Consider the following 17,035-nt stretch of genomic DNA (forward strand, 5'->3'; position numbering starts at 1 on the left):
TTTCTAAGACTTTAGGATGACTGTTGGGATTTTCATCCCGTAAAGTGGCAACTGTGTTCATTCGATAAATTGAGCCAGACCCAACATATATTCCTTATTCATTCATTCATTTATTTGAAATCCATCAAATATCCAGTATGAACAAACATTTAATAGAATCTGATGTTTAAAGCCAAGTAATAATGGGTATTTCTTTTCAAGAAGCATGAGTGTTATTAGAGGAGAACAGCCACCAATTCAACAATGACATCAGTGTATTGTAAATACTGCAATCAAGAAATACAAGAGAATGCAGAATAAAAACACCATGTTTTATTAATGAGTAAGTTTCGATTGGATGAAAGAAGTGAAGAATGAGAAAGACAAGGATGGAGAAATCTGTGGGCTCACAAGCAAGATGTCCAAGGGAACTACAGAAAGTTCCAAATGATGAAAACAAAGATTGTGTGGGGATGCTGGTAAGAAATGAGCCTGAAGTCACATGCAGGACTTGGGCATGTTTTGAGAGACTAGTATGCAAGCAAAGGGGTTTTGATTTTATCCTGAGAGCTATGGAGAATTATTGAAGGAATTAAGCAAAGAGGCAACATAATCCCAATTGGCATAGCATTACAGAAAGTTGGCAATCCAGACATGAACTGGCATTAACCAGTTTTGGGATATGGAGAATTGTGCTTTCGAGAATCCAACAATATAACATGTGTAGGTTACATTTGATAAATAGCAAACCTTAACGAAAGTGAAGAGTATGCAGAGCACCAGCAGGAATCATTCTGACGTTGGAGCAGATCTATGTCAAAAAAAAGAAAGAAAAGTCTTAGCAATGGAAAGACAAAATGTAAATGGAAAACAGTCTGAGCTACATCCAAGGTTGTAATAAGTAGCTGAAGTAAATGGCTTGAAACTGATTTGGCTGGAAAGTGCTATTAGACTTTAATCCCCAGCAAATGCCCCATGGTCTTCTTGTTAATCTCAGACATGGAGGGGGAAAAATAACTAAAGGTATATTGGGGTTTTCATGGATCATTAAAATTTAATTGCTAGTATGGAACACTTCCAGACACAATTATTTTCTACTGTAGCTGTCTTGTAACCCAAACACCTAAAGCAGGGAGGCTTTGGTTTCATATAATGTTTAGCTGAGAGATGATGACTCTTTTTAATTACCACGGAAGCACTTACATATCAAAATGGGGCTGTCTTCACTATAGGCCATGCGCTTATTCAAAAAATCGTCTAATTCCATGCATTTACTCAAGTAAGTTTTACAATGAAATATTTTATGAAAAGATTCCCAAACAAAGACAGCTGACAAAATTGGCTGAAACTAGATTAGAACAAAAAGGGAAATTTATTTAAAATTGTAAATCTCATACCTTTCATTTATTTTATTTGATTTTTCTTTATCTCATTGCTTTTTATTTAAAAATAAATGAATACTTCTGTATTGTTTAGGAAACCAATGAAAAATAACAATGACAACTGTAAAATTCCATAAATTAGCTAACATAGCAATACAGGAAAAATTATTACCAGGATTTGGCTGGGGACCAAGCAAGAATCCTGCCAAATTGTTATTTTGACACACGTTTGCTTTTTACCATATATTTGAACTTAAAAAAATGTTCACTAATCTCCTTGTGAATTGCACTTTGTCCCCTAATTCTTTCTGTCCCTAAAAGTAGGCCAGCATATTACTCTTTGCTGGAGTCCTGTGCAAATATCCTGGCCAATGCCTCTTTTTGCAAACTTTATCCTGTAATTATTCAATAATAAGAGTACTGCGTTAAATAGGGAGTTTGGGTAAGCTGATTTGAATTTCAGAAATGCTGACCAAAAGTTTGTTGTTGCAAGTGCCACGGAAGAGACCAGGAAGATGCAGTAAACCAAGAAAACATGTTTATAGAGCAAGCAGTGTTTTAAATTATCTGTAGTAATTGAGACTTCAGATTAGAAAGGAAGTAATCCTTTTAGATTAATCTCTCCTAAAATGTTGGCTCCTTTGGATTATAGCAGGCAATTTTTCCTCTGGATTTAGAATAAAAATTTATTGAAATATAATTTTTATGCCTTAAAATTCACCTATTGAAAATGTAAAATTTGTTGATTTTAGTAACTTTCAGAGTTTTGTAGCTATCGCCACAATCCAATTTTAGAAGGTCATGTTTTGTTAAGTTTATTATTTCACAAACATTAACATGTTTAAGACCATTAATGGTCTAGGCAGTCTGTCCCTAGGCTCAACTAATAGAGCATCATCTGGTTAATGGGTGGATTGAACCACTAAATTCCAGTTATAGGAGGTAATGTGGCATCTCCTTGAGGAAAATCATTCTGAAGAAAGAAGCTAGAAACAATTAGTTGTATCAAATAGCAACATACTGGTCAGCAGAGGGGACCCATGGTTCTGTGTGCAACATGATGTTTGTTATTAGAGATTTATTGTTTGTTCCATTCCTATGTTGAATTCATGCCCAGTCACATTTTGCCTGATACATATCATTAGGCACTACATAGATAGTTGTTGGCTAAAATATTTATCAAAAAAATAAATTGACATATAAAGAGATCAAATAAATGGGTTTGAGACAATAAAAAGTAATGCAGTTTGATAGAATTTACTGCAACAGGAAAAGGGGAAAATTTCATCCATTCTACAACAGGACTCTGAGTGGGTATGGCGTCTGACAATACCATTGACTGGCCACAGTATGAAATGAAGCTATCCGAACAGAGATGACGCTACCTATGGACATGGCCAAACCTCAAGAGAAGGCTTGGTGAAGAATTGAAAGAGGAGATGTGAAGAGTGTGAAATGGCATCTTCCTGAATGTGTCAATGTGATTGATGGATCTCAGAAACCCACAGAGCATGAGACCTCTGTTTCCTTCTCCACCTCCTGAGCCAGTCCTGTCCTTGCCCACTAGTCTCCTGCCACAGTCACCCTTTCTCTGATCTGCCTCCATGACAAAATGTTCCTTCATCAGGGCCTTTGCCTAGCTACTCCCTCTTTAAGGAATGTTCTCTGAGCTCTTGAATGGCTGTTTCTTTGTCTTCAGATTTCAGCTGACCTCCTGATTGTCCAATCTAAAGTAAGCATCCAAACTATATTAGTCTGTTTCTCATGCTGCTATGAAGAAATACCCAAGACTGTGTAATTTATAAACAAAAAAGGTTTAATTGACTCACAGTTCCACATGGTTGGGGAAGTAGACATATAATCATGACAGAAGTCACCTCTTCACAAGGCAGCAGGGGAGAGAATGAGAACCAGCAAGGAAATGCCAGAACTTATAAAACCATTAGATCTCATGATAACTTGCTCACTATCAAGAGAGTAGCATGGGAAAAACTGCTCCCATGATGCAGTTACCTCGCACGGGATCCCTCCCATGACGTGGAGATTACGGGATTTAAAATTCAAAATGAGATTTGGGCGTGGACTTATCAGTATACAATGATGTTTTATATATTTATTTTTTATATGTTAGAAGAAACATAACTTGAGGGATATAAAAGAACAATTTTACATGAAAACTTTAAGGTTATTGATATGGTTTGGCTGTGTTCCCACCCAAATCTCATCGTGAATTATAACTCCCACAATTCCCACATGTTATGGGAGGGACCCAGTGGAAGGTAATTGAATAATGGGAGTGGGTCTTTCCTTTGCTCTTCTTTTTTTTTTAAGTTCTGGGGTACATGTGCAGAATGTGCAGGTTTGTTACATAGGTATACACATGCCATGGTGGTTTGCTGCATCTATCACCCCATCATCTACATTAGATATTTCTCCTAATGCTATCCCTCCCCAATCTCCCCACCACCTGCCATCCCTCCCCTAGCCCCCCATACCCCCAACAGGCTCCAGTGTGTGATGTTCCCCTCCCTGTGTCCGTGTGTTCTTATTGTTCAACACCCACTTATGAGTGAGAACATGTAGTGTTAGGTTTTCTGTTCTTGTGTCAGTTTGCTGAGAATGATGGTTTCCAGGTTCACCCATGTCCATGCAAAGGGCATGAACTCATCCTTTTTAATGGCTGCATAGTATTCCATGGTGTATATGTGCCACATTTTCCCTGTCCAGTCTATCATTGATGGGTATTGAGGTTGGTTCCAAGTATCTGCTGTTGTGAACAGTGCTGCAATAAACATATGTGTGCATGTGTCTTTATAATAGAATGATTTATAATCTTTTGGGTATATACCCAGTAATGGGATTGCTGGGTCAAATGGAATTTCGATTTCTAGGTCCTTGAGGAATCGCCATACTGTCTTTCACAATGGTTGAACTAATTTACACTCCCACCAACAGTGTAAAAATGTTCCTATTTCCCTACATCCTCTCCAGCATATGTTGTCTCCAGATTTTTAAATGATCACCATTCTAACTGGCTTGAGATGGTATCTCAATGTGGTTTTTATTTGCATTTCTCTAATGACCAGTGATGATGGGCATTTTCTCATGTTTGTTGGCCTCATATATGTCTTCTTTTGAAAAGTGTCTGTTCATATCCTTTGCCAATTTTGAATGGGTTGGTTTGTTTGTTTCTTGTAAATCTGTTTTAGTTCTTTGCAGATTCTGGATATTAGCCCTTTGTCAGATGGGTAGATGGCAAACATTTTTTCTGATTCTGTTGGTTGCTGGTTCAGTCTAATGATAGTTTCTTCTATTTTTTTAAATTATAAGTTCTGGGATTAGCCCTCCCCAATCCCCATACCTCCTGTTATTCCTCTTCTAGCCCCCCACCCCCTGACAAGACCCAGTGTCTGATGTTCCCCTCCCTGTGTCCATGTGTTCTCATTGTTCAACACCCACTTATGAGTGAGAACATAGGGTGTTTGGTTTTCTGTTCTTGTGTCAGTTTGCTAAGAATGATGGTTTCCAGCTTCATCCATGTCCATGCAAAAAACATGAACTCATCCTTTTTTATGGCTGCATAGTATTCCATGGTGTATATGTATGACACTTTTTTTTTTTTTTTTTTTTTTTTTTTTTTTTTTTTTTTTTTTTTTTTTTTTTTGAGATGGAGTTTCGCTCTTGTTGCCCAGGCTGGAGTGCAATGGTGCGATCTCGGCTCACCGCAACCTCCGCCTCCTGGGTTCAGGCAATTCTCCTGCCTCAGCCTCCTGAGTAGCTGGGATTACAGGCATGCGCCACCATGCCCAGCTGATTTTTTGTATTTTTAGTAGAGACGGGGTTTCACCATGTTGACCAAGATGGTCTCGATCTCTTCACCTCGTGATCCACCTGCCTCGGCCTCCCAAAGTGCTGGGATTACAGGCGTGAGCCACCGCGCCCGGCCGACACTTTCTTTATCCAGTCTATCATTGATGGGCAGTTGGGTTAGTTCCAAGTCTGTGCTATTGTAAACAGTGCCACAATACACATGCACGTGCATGTGTCTTTGTAATAGAATGATTTATAATCCTTTGGGTATATACCCAGTAATGGGACTGCTGGGTCAAACGGTATTTCTATGTCTAGATCCTTGAGGAATTGCCACACTGTCTTCCACAATGGTTGAACTAATTTACACTCCAACAAACAGTGTAAAAGTGTTTCTATTTCTCCACATCCTTTCCATCATCTATTGTCCCCTGATTTTTTTTTAATGATTGCTGTTCTAACTGGCATGGGATGGGATCTCAATGTGGGTTTGATTTGCATTTCTCTAATGAACAGTGATGATGAGATGTTTGTTGATTGCATAAATGTCTTTTTTTGGGAAGTGTCTGTTTAACCTTTGCCCACGTTTTGATGGGGTTGTTTTTTTCTTGTAAATTTAAGTTCTTTGAAGGTTCTGTTTATTAGCCCTTTGTCAAATGGGTAGATTGCAAAAATTGTTTCCCATTCTGTTGGTTGCTGGTTCACTCTAAGGGTAGCTTCTTTTGCTGTGCAGAGGCTCTTAGATTAAGTAGATCCCATTTGTCTATTTTGGCTTTTGTTGCCATTGCTTTTGCTGTTTTATTCATGAAGTCTTTGACCATATCTATGTCCTAAGTGGTATTGCCTAGGTTTGCTTCTAGGGTTTTTATGGTGTTAGGTCTTATGTTTAAATTTTTAATCCATCTGCAGTTTATTTCTTTTGCTGTGCAGAAGCTCTTAAGTAGATCTCATTAATCTATTTTGGCTTTTGTTGCCATTGCTTTTGGTGTTTTAGTCATGAAGTCCTTGCCCATGCCTATGTCCTGAATGGTATTCCCTGGTTTTCTTCTAGGGTTTTTAATGCTGTTAGTTATTATGTTTAAATCTTTAATTCATCTGGAGTTAATTTTCATATAAGATGTAAGGAAGGGATCCAGTTTCTTTTTTCTGCATATGGCTAGCCAGTTTTCCCAATACCATTTATTAAATAGAAAATCCTTTCCCCATTGCTTGTTTTTGTCAGGTTGGTCAAAGATCAGGTAGTTGTAGATGTGTGGCATTATTTCTGAGGCCTCTGTTCTGTTCCATTGGTCTATATCTCTGTTTTGTTATGAGTACCACGCTGTTTTGATTACTGTAGTCTTGTAGTATAGTTTGAAGTGAGGTAACATTATACCTCCAGCTTTGGTTTTTTGTTTGTTTGTGTTGTTTTGTTTTTTGCCTAGGATTGTCTTTGCTATGTGCGTGCTTTTTTTGGTTTTATGTGAATTTTAAGGCAGTTTTTTCCAATTCTCTGAAGTAAGTCAATGGTAGCTTGATGGGGATAGCATTGAATCTATAATTTACTTTGGGCAACATGGCCATTTTCACAATATTGATTCTTCCTAACCATGAGCATGGAATGTTTCTCCATCTGTTTGTGTTCTCTCTTATTTCCTTGAGAAGTGGTTTGTAGTTCTCCTTGAAGAGGTCCTTCACATCCCTTGTTGTATTCCTAGGTATTTTATTCTCTTTGTAGCAATTGTGAATGAGAGTTCACCTGTGATTTGGCTCTCTGTCTTTTATTGGTGTATAGAAATGCTTGCGATTTTTGCACATAGATTTTGTATCCTGAGACTTTGCTGAAGTTTCTTATCAGCTTAAGGAGATGTTGGGCTGAGACAATGGGGTCTTCTAAATATACAACCATGTCATTTGGAAATTGAGACAGTTTGACTTCCTCTTTTCCTGACTGAATACACTTTATTTCTTTTTCTTGCTTGATTGCCCTGGCTAGAACTTCCAATACTATGTTGAATAAGAGTGGTGAGAGAGGGCATCTTTGTCTTGTGCCTGTTTTCAAAGAGAATGCTCTCAGTTTTTGTCCATTCAATATGATATTGGCTGTGGGTTTGTCATAAATAACTTTTATTATTTTGAGATACATTCCATCAGCCCCTAGTTTATTGAGAGTTTTTAGCATAAAGGCTGTTGAATTTTGTCAAAGGCCTTCTCTGCATCAATTGAGATAATCATGTGGTTTTTGTCTCTGGCTTTGTTTATGTGATGGATTATGTTTATGGACTTGCATATGTTGAACAAGCCTTGCATCCAGAATGAAGCTGGCTTGATCGTGATGGTTAAGCTTTTTGATGTGCCATTGGATTCTCTTTGCCAGTATTTTATTGAGGATTTTTGCATCAATGTTCATCGTGTATTTTGGCCTGAAATTTTCTTTTTTAAAAGTATTGTTTCTGCCAGGTTTTGGTATCAGGATGATGTTGATCTCATGAGTTAGGGAGGATTCTCTCTTTTTGTGTTATTTGGAATAATTTCATAAGGAATGGTACCAGCTCCTCTTTGTACCTCTGGTAGAGTTCTGCTGTGAACCCATCTGGTTCTGGACTTTTTTTTATTGGTAGGCTATTAATTGCTGCCTCAGTTTCAGGCCTTATTATTGGTGTATTCAGGTATTCAACTTCTTCCTTGTTTAGTCTTGGAAGGGTGCAAGTGTCCAGGAATTTGTCAATTTTGTCTAGATTTACTGATTTATTTACTTAGAGGTGTTTGTATTAATCTCTGATGGTAGTTTGTATTTCTGTGGGATCAGTGAGGGATCAGTATCATTTTTTATTGTGTCTATTTGATTCTTCTCTATTTTCTTCTTTATTAATCTGGCCAGCAGTCAATCTATTTTGTTGTTCTTTTCAAAAAACCAGCTCCTGGCTGTATTGATTTTTTGAAGGTTTTTTTCTGTGCGAGCATGTGTGTGTGTATGTGTGTGTGTGTGAGAAAGTATCTCCTTCAGTTCTGCTCTGATCTTAGTTATTTCTCGTCTTCTACAAACTTTTGAATTTGTTTGATCTTACTCTTCTAGTTCTTTTAATCATGACATTAGGGTGCTGATTTTAGATCTTTCCTCCTTTCTCTTGGGGGCATTTGTGCTATAAATTTCCCTCTAGACACTGCTTTAAATGTGTCCCAGAGATTCTGGTATGTTGTGTGTTCATTCTCATTGGTTTCAAAGAATGTTTTTATTTCCGCCTTCATTATTTATGTAGTACTTATTAATTAGCAGGTTGTTCAGTTTCCATGTAGTTTTGAGTGAGTTTCTTAATCCTGAGTTCTAATTTGATTGGTCTGTGGTCTGAGAGACTGTTTGTTATGATTTCCATTCTTTTGCATTTGCTGAGGAGTATTTTACTTCCAATTATGTGGTCAATTTTAGAATAAGTGCAATGTGCTGAGAAGAATGTATATTCTGTAGATTTGGGGTGGAGAGTTTCTGGAGATGTCTGTTAGGTCTGTTTGGTCCAGGTCTGAGTTCAAGCCCTGAATTTCCTTGTTAATTTTCTGCCTCATTGATCTGTCTAGGATTGACAGTAAGGTGTTAAAGTCTCCCACTATTATTGTGTGGGAGTCTAAGTCTCTTTGTAGATCATGAAGAATTTGCCTTATGTATCTGGGTGCTCCTATATGGGGTGCATATATATTTTGCATAGTTAGCTCTTCTTGCTGCATTCATCCCTTTTCCATTATTTAATGCCATTTTTGTCTCTTTACATCTTTGTTGGTTTAAAATCTGTTTAATCAGACACTAGGATTGCAACCCCCAGGGTTGAAATGAAGGAAAAAATGCTAAGGGCAGCCATAGAAATAGATCAGGTTACCTACAAAGGGAAGCCCATCAGACTCACAGCAGATCTCTTGGCAGAAACCCTACAAGCTAGAAGGGAGTTGGGGCCAATATTCAACATCCTTAAAGAAAAGAATTTTCAAGCCAGAAATTCTTATCTCATGTCTTTGCCCGTGAGATGGCTGCTCTCCTTAATACAGCATACTAATGGGTCTTGACTCTTTATCCAATTTGCCAGTTTGCGTCTTTTGATTGGGACATTTAGCCCATTTACATTTAAGGTTAATATTGTTAGGTGTGAATTTGATCTGCCAATTTTGATGCTAGCTGGTTGTTTTTCCCATTAGTTGATGCAGTTTCTTCACAATGTTAATGGTCTTTACAATTTGGTATGTTTTTGTAGTAGCTGATAATGGTTGTTCCTTTTCATGTAAGGCAGGCCTGGTGGTGATGAAATCTCTCAGCAGTTGCTTGTCGATAAAGGATTTTATTTCTCCTTCACTTACGAAGCTTAGTTTGGCTGGATATGAATTTCTGGGTTGAAAATTTTTTTCTTTAAAGATGTTGAATGTTGGCCCCCACTCTCTTCTGGCTTGTAGGGTTTCTGCCAAGAGATCTGTGAGTCTGATAGGCTTCCCTTTGTGGGTAACCCGACCTTTCTCTCTGGCTGCCCTTAGCATTTTTTACTTCATTTCAACCCTCATGAATCTGAAAATTGTGTGTCTTGGCATTGCTCTTCTCAAGGAATATCTTTGTGGTGGTCTCTGTATTTCCTGAATTTGAATGTTGGCCTGCCTTGCTAGGTGAGGGAAGTTCGCCTGGATAATATCCTCAAGAGTGATTTCCAACTTGGTTTCATTCTCCCCATCACTTTCAGATGCACCAATCAAATGTACATTTGGTTCTTTCACATAATCCCATATTTCTTGGAGACTTTGTTCATTTCTTTTCACTCTTTAATCTTGCCTTCTCATTTTATTTCATTGAGTTGATCTTCAGTCTGTGATATCCTTTCTTCTGCTTGATCAATTCAGCTATTGACCCTTGTGTATGCCTCATGGAGTTCTTGTGCTTTGTTTTTCAGCTCCATCAAGTAATTTATGTTCTTCTTTATGCTGGTTATTTTAGTTAGCATTTATCTAACATTTTTTCACAGTTCATAGCTTCCTTGCATTGGGTTAGAGCACGCTTCCTAAGATTGGAGAAGTTTGTTATTACCCACCTTCTGAAGTCTGCCTCTGTCACTTTGTCAAACTCCTTCTCCATCCAGTTTTCCCTTGCTGGTGAGGAGTTTTGATCCCTTTGGATTTTGGAGATTTCAGCCTTTTGGCGCTGGCTTCTTGCCATCTTCATGGATTTATCTGCCTTTGGTCATTGAAGTTGGTGACTTTTGGATGGGGTCTCTGAATGGACATCCTTTCTGTTGTATTGAAACTTTTCTTTCTGTTTGTTAGTTTTCTTTCTAACAATCAGGCCCCTCTGCTGCAGTTCTGCTGGAGTTTGCTGGCGGTCCGCTCCAGACCCTGCTTGCCTGGGAATCACCCACAGGGGCTCTGTTGGAAATGTGGAGATCATTTGCCCTCTGCATTGCTCTCACTGGGAACTGTGGACAGGAGCTGTTCCTATTTGGCCATCTTGGTGGAAATCATGGGGATACAGTTTTTCTTTCTGTACTATTCTTGTGATAGCGAATAAGTCTCATGAGATCTGAAAGTTTTATAAATGGAAGTTTCTCTGCACAAGCTCTCATTCTCACTTGCCTGTCACCTTGTAAGACAGGATTTTGCTCCTTCTTTGCCTTCCACCATGATTGTGAGGCCTCCCTAGCCATGTGGTACTGTGAATCAATTAAACGTGTTTCCTTTATTAGTTACTCAATCTCTGGTATGTCTTTGTCAGCAGCATGAAAACAGACTAAATACAGTTACGCTATAAAAACGTATTTCTGTGACATCCCAGGAGGTCATTCAGCTCTGTTGCTAAATAGGTTTAGTAAGAGAAAAGACTCGTTATCCTCCAAGTCAATCCACTCAGTAGTTGAAGGATTCTAAGATTTTTAAAAAATATTTCTTACATTGATACAAAATATACATTCTTACAACTCTACAACTAATTCTGATTTTTCCATCTAGAGTTGCATAAAATCTACATACCATATTTATATATTATTTTTCCAATATTTGATGGAATATAGGTTATAGCAGCTCTGATCTTTAGGAATGAGAATATTTTCAGGTTCTGAAGGGATAGCTTCTTTTTTAAAAGCAATAACAATAGCGTTTTTTTTTTATTTCAACTTTTCTTTTAGATTCACTGGTATATGTGTAGGTTTGTTACATAGGTACATTGCATAAAGCTGAAGTTTGGGGTACAATTGAACCTGTCACCCAGGTGGTCAGCATAGTACCCAATAGATAAGTTTTCAACCCTGCTCTCCTCCCTCCTTTTTCTCTTTTGTAGTCCCCAGTTTCTACTGTTCCCAGAAAGATGGTTTCTTGATAATTCATTAACATATCTAGGAAACAATAGCCAAATAAATAACATAAGATGAAGCATGAACAAGAATGTACTGAAGTTACTAAAATGGTTAATTAGTCCTTCATATTGCTTCATAAAAATGGAGGATGGAAGTCTTAGGCATAAGGCAGAGCAGATGCAAACTTAATAAGGTAGTGGCTGGCTGGTGTCTTGTAGGCAAAGGTCTTCATCCACTGAAAGAAGTTTGAGGGTTTCAGAGCTATTCTCCTTAAACCTGTAACAATATTTAATGCCAAAAATATCTTTGTACTGGCTTGATTTTTTTACATGGAGAAATGATTTCCATCATAAGACAGGGAAGAAACAGTCTCTGAGCTATTTGCAATATTGAGTATATCAAAAAGGGATCAGGTCATTGAAATCTCTGTTGAGCTTTAGGCTTTTCCTTGTAAAGTTAGAATGGGCGAAATGTTTAAAAAGTTTGTTTTGGCTTGGCACAGTGGCTCAGACCTGTAATCTCAGCACTTTGGGAGGCTGAGTGGTTGGGTCTTTTGAGTCCAGGAGTTCAAGGCCAGTCTTGGCAACATGGCAAAGCTTCACCTCTATGGAAAAAATATCAAAAGAAAAAATTAGCTGTGTACCTGTAGTCTCAGCTACTTGGGAGGCTGAGGTGAGAAAATTGCTTGAGTCTGGGAGGCAGAAGTTGCAGTGAGCCAAGATCACGCCACTGCACTCCCACCTGGGTAACAGACCCTGTCTAAAAAAAAAAAAAATTTTTTTAAAGTTTTATGCACATGGTTCTAGTCCACTTTTATACTTTCTACCCAAAAATTGTTCAGTTCATTTTAACTTATATTTATTGAGTTCTAAATGTGTACCAGGCCATGTGTGCCTGTGGATAATCAATACAGATTCAGTTCCTATCTGCAGGGAGCTCACAACATGGTGAGGAAAACAGACATGTAAGTGGGAAATACGCAAGTTAGAAGCACATCTGTGGATGGGAGTAAACATGATTTGTTGTTTATCTGAAATTCAAATTTAACTGAACATGTGTTTTATCTGGTAAACCTAGGTGAACCATTGTCACTACAGTTATTCCCAGTGGAGAGTATGACTTGTGGCAGAATCGTCCCCTAATAACTTCAGAACTAAATAAAGTAACCCAACAACAGAACAACTGCAGGCAAGCCTCCCCACTACAAATTCAAACCTGTTCATGGAGAAACAAAAGTACAAACCCAAGTAAATGCTGCTACCCCAAAATAAACCTTAGATACAAGGATAAGAAAAACTAAGTAACAGGATGGAGGTAGATAGAGTTTAGCTATACTAATTTCAGACCAATAAGCTCTAAGGCAGTAAGCGTTTCTAGGTACATATCTAATAGCAGTGGATGTGTATTTTTTATTAAAAGTTATGTACAACATTAGTCATAAAGCTTTCTTCATAATCAAAGCAGAAAATCCAATGCATAAAAGGAGAAAAACAAATTGTAATACATTAATACAAAGAAATACTGTACAAAACTGAGAAAACATTTTGCTATGTACAAGTACTTGGATAAATCTCACAAACAAAATATTGGATAGAAGAAGTCAGAAATTAGTACAAATTGTATAATTCCATTTATATAAAATTTGAAAATAAGATAAAAATACCTATCGTGAGGAAAATCAAAATAGTGATTACTTTAAGGAGGAGCGGGTGATTATGGTGGAACAAAAGCAGGGATGCCAGGGTGCTGATCATGTTGTATTTTTGATCTGTGAAATCGTTACATTGATAAGTTTCTCTGCAAAAAGTCCTCAAGCAATGTACTAATAATTTTTATACTTCTAAATATATTTTTTACTTCAATTAAAAAGTTACATAAAATAAAGAAGGAAGAGATTCTTACGCAGAGACACCTAAGCAGGACTTTGGAAGCTGTGTAGGAGCAAGAATGTGAAAGAGTTGGCATATGGAATGCATGAAGTATGAAACGGAATGGGGTATTTGTAGAGCTGCATGCACCTTAATGCAATTTGCCTTTTCTGTGGTAAGGAGAAGTGAAAGGATAGGAAGTTGGAAATAAAGGTAATGACAACTCAACGTGGGCTTGAAGGTCATGTGTTTCAAGTGCCTTTAATGACTCAACTCATTCTCTTAGCCGCAAGTTGCTTTTCAAACATAGCTGGCTTCCATACTAACTTCAACTTCCTTTCTATAGATGGTATCTTACCTCAATCAGTACTGCAGTTTTTGTTTGTTTGTTTTTTACCTTTTCACCCTGGAAAGGCTCTAATGCCACAGAAACTCAAATGCTCTTTCCTCAAGCCTACACACACAGCCCAGAAGTACAGGCAGCCCTAACCTATAGGATATGGGAACACATAAATACTTCCAGTCGGTCCTCATGGGAACAATTTTTGAGAAGGGAACATATTATGCTCAGAAGTTGACAGGACAAGTAAGAGCTTTGTTAACCTTCAGTGGTGAGCTTGATAACCTACTCTTATGATGGATTTCCCTACTTCCTCCCTCTCCCAAGTTCGTTACTCCTGCCCCAGGATATTGCTTTCTTAATGACCTACAGCACCCAAGTCTTGGTCTCAAGCTCTGCTCTAAGAGAACACAAACTAAGCCTTGTGGATTCTATCTTACAAGGTAGCAGAAACTCTAGTCAAGGGGGGCTACATAGAGACAGGCAGGATAATGAACAACAATGCAGGCAGGGGACTCCTTGGGAGATTATTTGGGAGAAACAGAGAAATCACCCCTGCTTCTCTGAAGCAATAAAAAAATAGGACAAAGGAACCATGCATATGGAGGATGAAGCAGGAATTTTATTTCTGACAAAGGTCATATAGGAGAATGTGACTCATATATTTAGGTAGATGGGTTTCCTGTTAATCAGCCTAAATCAGACAGACAATAGCGTTAGGGCGGTAAGACTTCCCCACTGCAAACAGAGTCCGCCCCTAGAGAGGCAGAGTAGAATGCCTACATACAGCCTGGGGGGAAAAAAGAGATTATTCTAGTAATCAAGAGAATACAGGAAAGCTCTGTTGAAAAGTAGCATTTGAGCTGAGGCTTGGTGAGTGAGTAGTTTTGACAGGTGAAGACAGAAGGTTACATGCAAGATAGTGCTTTCTAAGTGATTAAAGGCTAAACTAACAATATTACTATACTGACGATTATAGAAAATAGATTAATGGAGGATGCTGCTAGGATTTGGAGTGTTTATTCATTTCTTCTTAGTTAAATGGAATTCAGTCTTATCAACTAGTGGGTGGAATTTTGAGCTAAAATAACAATATATAAGAACTACAGTCCTCCACATTCCTTTCCCACAGTCAAATTCATATTCATTAAATCTTTCTCCCTTATTGCTAAGCAGAGGATGTAAGAATATATTAAAAATCATAAATATCAGCACAGTAGGATTTGCAAGTCAACGTGTCCTGTTATGAATGCAGTAGCTAAGTTCTAACCTTCTGAATTCTTGTCCACATTCTGTGCAGGTCATCAATACTTCCTCCAGGATAAATTATCAGTATCAGAAAAGGCAGTACATGCTTGTAAAGCATTGTCATTTCTTCTTTACCCCCTGCTCTTATTTATTATCTCCACATTTACTGATACCTACACATACATGATGGTACATGCATAAGTGAAGGCATGTATTCACCCCCATGCACATACATGCACAATCACAAACTGGGAAATACAGACACAGCTAAAAGGCAAAGGTAAGGATTTAGAATACCTTTCTACTACCTAAATATAAATGATTTCATTTTTAAGGGAGAATGTGGGTCAACATATGCTTAAAAGAGTCTTTTACATTGTTTTGTATTGCTTGGTTTAGCATGCTTAGTCAAAGGAAATTTCAGAGCTGACCTAAGATCCTGGCATCTTGTGAATACTTTCTCTTCAGTCTGTCATGAGTCAAGACCAATAGGCTATTGGATTGTGTCAAGGCTTTATTAATCTCTTCTCTCCTGCTGCTGTGAGCCTTTTGACCATTTTTCTGGTAATTAGCCCTGAGAGCAGGTAGAGAGAAGCTGTTGATCTCTTTTTATTCAATTTCATGGTTCTGGTTTAAAAGGAGGGAAAAATAAATATGGAAAAAGTGAGGTTTAGTGCTGCTTTAAAATATTACAGGTTTTCTTAATCTTGATTCGCTGAAATTCAGGCTTAAAATATTAAAATACTAATAATGCAGCATTCTTAGTAACCAATATTTTGATTCAATTCATTTTCACAATTCAATTGATGACCTACTGAGAGCCAGGCCCTGGGTTATGTGTTAGAGACAGATGAGTGAACAAGACTTGCCTCCTTCCCGCTCTCCTGAAGTTCGTGGGCAAAACTGAAATACAGACAGCAAACCAGGAATTACAGATGTGATGAATGACGGGAGGATAAGCGCAGGGTGCTGTGGGAATGCAGAACAAGGAGACTGAATCCAGTCCATGTGTAGCTTATAAGAGAATTGTGTAAAGGGGAGACTTGACAAACAAGCAGCAGCTAGCCAAGTAAAGAGAGTTTAAGTATTTGGGGCAGAGGTCATGCAGTCAATCAAGTTAAATTACCTGATAAGAAACACTTGTTTTGAATAGCCTTGGTATTATTTTCAGGCAAGTCGTTAAAGAGAATAGAGAAAACACCTGCTGAGCATCTAGACCATCACTATGTGTCCAGAAGCCCTCTTTTGAGTGACACAAGCATGGGGACACATACAGATGGTCTCAAAGACCTTCACAGAACAGTGGGACTTTGGTATTTCCTCCCAGCTTTCCCGTATCCTCCTAATTCTCAGGTGAAAAGAAATATGGTGAGAATACAAGACTGACTTAGAGTAATGGCTAAGAATCTGCATTGCAAAATAAGAAACAGATCTTGCTGCACAATCTATAAGAAGATACTTTATAGCTCAGTATATTGTTTAATAACCTCCTCCCAGCTCACTATTAAACAGCCAAGATGCCAGGTTGCTTCAATTAAAGTTAACCTCTGTCCTTGAGAGAACTGTAGAAAGAGGGTGCTTTAAGGACCCTTGGGAATATCACCATGTTATATGAATAGTAAAAATCAAGTTCGACATTTATGTGGCATTTTCCCAAAATTAGAATGCCAAGATGGAAACTCAGGTTTTTTGACTCTCAGTATGTGACACATTGATGAGTGACACTCCTTCCATTGAAGCTTCTAGCAATTTTATAACCAGCTTATAGAAGATACCAAGCACATATATAATTTCAGATGCGGGTTTCAAATTATTGATTGAAATGAGAGATAGGCTGGGCACAATGGCTTGTGCCTCTAATCCCAGCACTTTGGGAGGCCGAGGTGGGCAGATCATGAGGTCAGGAGATCAAAACCATCCTGGCCAACATGGTAAAACCCCATCTCTACTAAATATTCAGAAATTAGATGTGTGTAGTGGTGGGTGCCTGTAGTCTTAGCTACTTGGGAGGCTGAGGCAGGAGAACTGCTGGAACTTGGGAGGTGGAGGTTGCAGTGAGCCAAGACCATGCCACCATACTCCAGCCTGGGTGACAGAGTGAGACTACATCTCCAAAAA

At 38.2% G+C, this 17,035-nt stretch overlaps 1 long non-coding RNA gene across 1 annotated transcript in view; it reads left to right on the forward strand.

Annotated features, from left to right (window-relative positions):
- The first annotated feature begins 12,103 nt into the window (after window positions 1-12,103).
- LOC108292111 overlaps window positions 12,104-17,035 on the forward strand; it is a 13,752-nt gene continuing 8,820 nt past the window's right edge. The window contains exon 1 of the long non-coding RNA XR_001820148.2: window positions 12,104-12,133. This is a non-coding gene — a long non-coding RNA (uncharacterized LOC108292111). The remainder of the gene's footprint in view (window positions 12,134-17,035) is intronic.

This window comes from Cebus imitator, unplaced genomic scaffold, assembly GCF_001604975.1.
Source record: "Cebus imitator isolate Cc_AM_T3 unplaced genomic scaffold, Cebus_imitator-1.0 Scaffold477, whole genome shotgun sequence".
Lineage (NCBI taxonomy): Eukaryota > Metazoa > Chordata > Mammalia > Primates > Cebidae > Cebus > Cebus imitator.